At 47.1% G+C, this 5,921-nt stretch overlaps 1 long non-coding RNA gene across 1 annotated transcript; it reads left to right on the plus strand.

Annotated features, from left to right (window-relative positions):
- The first annotated feature begins 2,201 nt into the window (after window positions 1-2,201).
- Window positions 2,202-3,256, plus strand: LOC120839187. Its single transcript, XR_005715279.3, has 3 exons — window positions 2,202-2,361; window positions 2,850-3,013; window positions 3,219-3,256. It is a non-coding gene; the product is annotated as an uncharacterized LOC120839187 (long non-coding RNA).
- The last annotated feature ends 2,665 nt before the right edge of the window (window positions 3,257-5,921 follow it).

A 5,921-nucleotide genomic window follows, 5' to 3' on the forward strand; every position in this document is an offset into this window, starting at 1 on the left:
AGACGCGCTGTAGAACGGCTCAAGCTCCTGCATAAAATAGTGAATAATAACTGTACACTTAATCGAGAAAAATATGTTAGTTTTGTTACTGAATCACGCACTAGAAGCTTCCATCCATTAAATCTTCTACCATACAGAGCCCACCTTAACTGTTTTAAATATTCTTTTTTTCCCAGAACGATAGAAAACTGGAATAACATAAATGGATCCATTCGTTGTCTCGATTTTGATAAGTTTGTGTTAGAAATACAGTAGGTGTTCTGGTATGGTGCCTGGAATCTGTACTTGAAGTGTATGTGATTGTTTTTGTAATCTTTTGATATTGCATTTTTCAAGGTTTTCTAAGTTTTGTTTGTAGGGTGTGTACATCTTTAATCGATTGTCTTTTTGAATGTATATGTATGTTTTCTCTCCACTCCTGCGATGACCTCATCGAGGTCGCAGTATTTTGAAATAAATAAATAAATAAATAAACGAACGCAGCCAACGCAGAGCCGTTTATTGAGAGAGTTTGACATACTTCGGTTTGAATAGGCGAGCATCTCGGGGCCAACCACAGGCCGCGAAACAGGCCCTGGTGGTGGTCGTGTGCTCTAAATATGTGACACGACTAATTTGAGCCGTTTTAGCGTCGCTAGAGTGAAAAGGTTTAGCTCTCGGTGACTGAAAACTTTGTGCATGTAGGTAGCTTCGTGGGAGTCACGCCAATATTCAAGTGTAGAATAAAGCAACCTGCACTCCAAACCGGTGCCGACTTGCTAGAAACAGCGTCTCAGCTGAGACGGGGAAAGAAAGCACTGCCAAAGCCAGCGCACGAGACGAGCGGGACTCCACGTCTCAAGACGCTCGCGCGCCCCACCCTTTGCACTGTTTTCTTTCAGCCAGTCTCAGGACGCTGTTCTAGCAAGCTGGCCAAGAGCGAACATCAGCAGTGCAGACAAAGGCGTGGGCACGAGCGCGTGGCTTTGGAAAGAGCCTCCTATGCACGAGTTCTCGTACAAACAAAAGCGTTTTGCTGAGATTGGCTCACGCGCCTATGCCTTTGTCTTTACTGCAGACATTTGTGAGATGGTGTAGAGGGGCCGATATTGACTGCTTCTATTATACTCTGTTTCGTACTTAGCGTGCAACACTGTCGAGGCTACTGGCGCGAGAGCGTGGCTTCATCTATGGTTTTGTTTGCGCGAGAACGCGTGCAAATGATCAACGAGATCAAGCCCCACGCTCGCGCCAGTAGCTTTGACAGCGTTGCACGGTAAGTATGAAACATAGTATAGGAGTATTCACTGGTGGCCACATCCGTGTGCGCTGCTGCTCAGGGCGTGCTGACGGCGAGCTTCCGCAGTCCTTTTGGAGCGTGCATTTAGCACCATCAAGGTTGCCGGTCTTAGCAGGCTATTATTGAGAGCTCGTTCTGAGTATGCGCTTTAGACATGATCCTCAAATATGGCGTCCACAGAATGCCTCTTATTTGACGCTTTAAATGTCATTTGCAATATTGTGACGTCGCGGTCTCCTGATCGGTCCACGCTGTGTGACAAATTTACTTTACGCTCTAAGCGTGGGGGGAATATTCGGCGCTGGCGGCGGCCTTTACTCCGCCTATTGGCCAAACTCTCCCAATACAAGGCTCTGAGCCAACGAATGAGCATACGGCGCCGAGAGCCGGCGTCTCCGGTGTCTTTGCAGACGATATGTTCGGCTCAAAAGCGGCGCGCGTTCCGCAGGCGGCGGCAGTCGCAGAAACAAAAACAGGCGCGGTAGCAACAAAGAACTGCGCAGTTCCTTGTCTGTTAAATACGCTGGCTCTCGGCGTCGTCTGCTCGTTGGTTGGCGGCAGTTGGCGTCGCGACCGCTTGCGCGATCTCTTGTCTCCCGTGCGAAACGGCGCCGTGTTGTTTGAAGACCGGTGGCTTCGCAGCGTGTCCATAGGAGCTAAGCCTTTTTCTGTCTTTACTCTTTCCTCAGGTAAGTTCGCTCTTCGCAAATTTTACATAAAAAAAAGCACCATCCGTGGCCAACGCTGCCCAAAGGCGTAGCGCAATTGGTGAAGAAACCGAATTATACGGTCGATTTAAAGAGCCTAGCCTCTCCTGGAATCAACTTGGACGCCGCCATGTTTCTCGGTGCCGAGAGCAGCAGAAGCAAGAAGCAACCGCAGCCCCCGGCAGCCGTGCGCTTGGACCAACTCGGCAGTCGTGCGCTTGGACCTTGGACGCTACTGCGTCCAAGGGGCTCAACGTCCTTTCCGACGATGAGCACAGCGCGATACGCAAAGAAACGGTGCTCCGTGGAAGTGTGTGAAAGCGACACCCGCACGGCTGGCGTCTCGCTGCACCGGTTTCCCCTCGACTCTCGAAGGTGAGATTTCGCTACTGTCAGTAACATGCCTGCTGTGTGATAGCATGCCCCCTTGTTCGGTCTTCTCTCAACTCTAGGTAGTTTTACCTAAAACTATTAGGGCTGTCTGGATGTGCACAAGAAACTACACCTGAAGCCGTAATATGTTATACTAGGAATGTTTCAACGTCAAAATCACCCTGACTTCACTGCGTTGTGTGCTGTCATTATAAAAGTGCCCATGATATTCAAATTTACCTTACCGTCCTGGCTCTGAGGAGCCTAATGTCGTGATCATAGGCGTGGTTATCAGTGGTACACCACAGATATATAGTAGGCCATCTGTACATAAGACTCGCATTTTTACTCTTCATAATGTATACAGAGCGTTGATGTCATGCATTTGTTAATGTCCTTGCTCTGATTTGCTTTGGTTTGTGGGAATTTTGGCTACATTTCTTTTTCCTAAGTATTCACGGCACCCACATAACACCATGCCTTATCTGCAGGCGCGAAGTCTGGGTTCGGTTTTGCAACAACCGAAGTCTACAGGGGAAGACTCCATGGCAGCTACGAGACAGGGTAGTTTGCTCATTACATTTCGAGGAGTCGGCTTTCTTGCGGCCTGGACACCTCCGTCACAATGCGTTGCCAAGTGTTCTTCCCACAAAAGGTAAGCAGACCAATAAACTTTCCGTGCATAATTAAAATAGCGCAAGGACGACGGAGGGAAGAACGAGAGACAGGAAAGAGCGCTAACTGGCAACTTTGTGACTAAGCATGGCTAACCTGCTCTTAGAAAAATAGTAAAATATTTCAGCCACATGAGGCTGAAATATTTCTTCTGTGGGCTCATAACCCTTTTATATTATTTGCAGAGACGACGCGTGGGGACATTTCCAGCAAAAGCTCTCCTGGTTCAGCAGTTGTGCATGGTGAGCTTTTTCACTGTAACTAACATAAAGTAGCAGCAACTGCCAGCACTACTGGGGGGGGCTATGTTGCGCTTTTTGCACTCCCAGGAGACTAGGGAGAGGGAAGTGACGTCAACGACACAGCAAACGCAGATTGGGTGTTGATTTCGTTTTCTTCTGTCAACACCCAATCTGCGTTTGCTGTGTCGTTGACGTCACTTCCCTCTTCCAAGTCTCCTGGGAGTGCAAAAAGCGCAACATAGCACCCCAGCATTACCTCGTGGTCTTCATGACCTGAGCATTTTGCAATAAGACTAGGTGAAATTAGCTGGAAACAGCTGGTAGAACATGGTCAGAGGTACTGCTAGAAGTTCATTTCAAGCCCGTTAATAATGACATGTTTTATTTGAGGTGATATAATCAACGTCAATACCGGTCCACAGAGCATCTTTTGCCATGCCGCCACCCAGTCTTCCAAAATAAAGCTGCCCATGAAAGAAAGTGATTTTCATTTTGTATTAAAATAGGTGAATTCACCATAAATTTGCAGAGCTAAGTTCGCCCCTCTCATCGAGCTGCACATACTTCGGCAGTTCAGAGTCACGGAGCTTCTCAGGTCACCCTGACGACCATTCTTCCGAAATGGAGCTTTCGTGGGAACAAGGTAATTTTCCTTGCCGTGTGTTAGAATAGACACATAGGAAGGAACTCAACTACTATTCCATGACTAACTTCACGTTAAATTTGCAGAGAGCAGTTCGCCAGCCTCATCGAGCTGCATGTACTCGGGGCGCTCGGACTCGCGGAGTTCCTGTGGTCACCCTGACGACCAGTCTTCTGAGGTGGAACTTTCGTGGGAACAATGTGATTTTCCTTGTCATGTGTTAGAATAGACACATAGGAAGGAACTCAACTACTATTTCATGACTAACTTCACGCTAATTTTGCAGAGAGCAGTTCGCCAGCCCCATCGAGCTGCACATACTCCCGCCGCTCAGACTGGTGGAGTTTCTGCGGTAACCCTGACAACCAGTCTTCTGAAATAAACCTGTCATGGAACGCAGGTGAATTTCCTTTTTATGCGTTCAAATAGGGGAATAAGGGAGGACTTCCTCTTCTCCTTCGCTAAATTCACATTAAATTTGCAGAGCGGATTTCTGCGGCTCCGTTGGACCACACATACTCGTGCGCCGTACTAAAGAATAGTCCACTAGGGGCCCATAGTAAGTGGTGGCCGAATATTGTTTGTGCTATCCTTTTAGTCCCATTCTTTTTTGTGAGCTTGCTTTCTTAGTTGGTAAAAAGAGCGCAGAAGGACAAGACACAAGGAGTATACAGACAGGCGCTGTAAAAGTACACAGAGAGGCACTGTTTCTGCCAGCTAAGATGAACAACCAACTCGCTCAACTTTCCGCTCTCTTGAACTTGCTTTCTTACAATACTGTTTTTGTAAAAGCCTTTATTTATTTCATTTTGTTTCCAGTTGATCACAGCTACGCTCTACATCAAGATGCTGCTCCTGCTCAAGTGTCCAGCGGGGACGTGGCTGACTTGGAGAGTTTGGTTTCTTCACCGTCGTCTAGAAACTCTCTCTCTGGCTGTGCTGCTGGGCCTTCTCACAAATGTGGGTTCTTTCTATGATGCGAACTTTTTTCTTTGCAGGTTTTTTTTTTCTTAAATTATTAAAGGTAAGACCGCAAAAGTAAAAAAGCCAAGGCTCGAAAAACACCAGCGGATACTAAACTTTATTTTGACAGCTGATGGCGCAAGGGGTCACATAACACAAGACCGGGTAGCCGGCAGCTACAAATCGAAGTTTGTTCAAAGTTTACCGTATTTTTGTGTTTCATGGTATTGTCATCGTCAAGCACACAAAAAGACAAAAAATGTTCCTCAGGCAGGTGTTAACACTATCGGATCAAAAGAGCTCAGCCGGTTTCACTGAATCATAAGTCTTCCCGCAAAACCTCACGTAAGACAGTGTTTTTATAGTTATTGAAAAGCTGCCCTGGTCACATGTGTGTGATGCTGAGCCTGTCATGGTCCATTGTCCTATCTGACAAACCTTAGTTGCCTTTTTTTTTGCGAGCGCTTCACTGTTACTTATGCCATGGGCCTAAGTAAGGTATGGTCAAGCTTTAAGAAAATGCATTTCACAGTTTGGATGCTTATTCTGACTTGCATGCTTCTGTGTGCGCCCTTGTCTTTTTGGACTATCAGGTCTCTGGCCAGCATGAAGCGCCTAGACCGACATAAAGATGTGCTGCTATCCTTAACTTGAATTGCATATGTGTAGTCTGTCATACTTGATGTTCTTGTTTAAAAACACTTTAAATCGTTGAGGAGTATTCTTGAGTGTGAATGGATTACACATTTAATAAATTGGTGGCGAATGCAAGTTTTTCTTGGAGACCTGATCTGGGTCATTTGTCAAATTGCAGCACCGGGCAAAAGCCGCAGCATCGACAAGAAGATGAACGCCATGAGAGCCAAGGTGCGACAGCTTCAAGAGCGCAACAAGAGGCTCCAAAGAAGGCTGCAACGACAACGTCAGATGAGGACTGTGGCCGAAGTCGTTGAGAGTGTCCGCGCTCATGTGTCTCCTGCCGTCGCTGCACTCGTTGAAGCCCAGCTTAAAATGAGCAATGTGAGCCGGTTTGGCCGGAG

The sequence above is a fragment of the Ixodes scapularis genome, unplaced genomic scaffold (genome assembly GCF_016920785.2).
Source record: "Ixodes scapularis isolate PalLabHiFi unplaced genomic scaffold, ASM1692078v2 PGA_scaffold11__112_contigs__length_91849675, whole genome shotgun sequence".
In the NCBI taxonomy this organism is placed as follows: Eukaryota; Metazoa; Arthropoda; class Arachnida; order Ixodida; family Ixodidae; genus Ixodes; species Ixodes scapularis.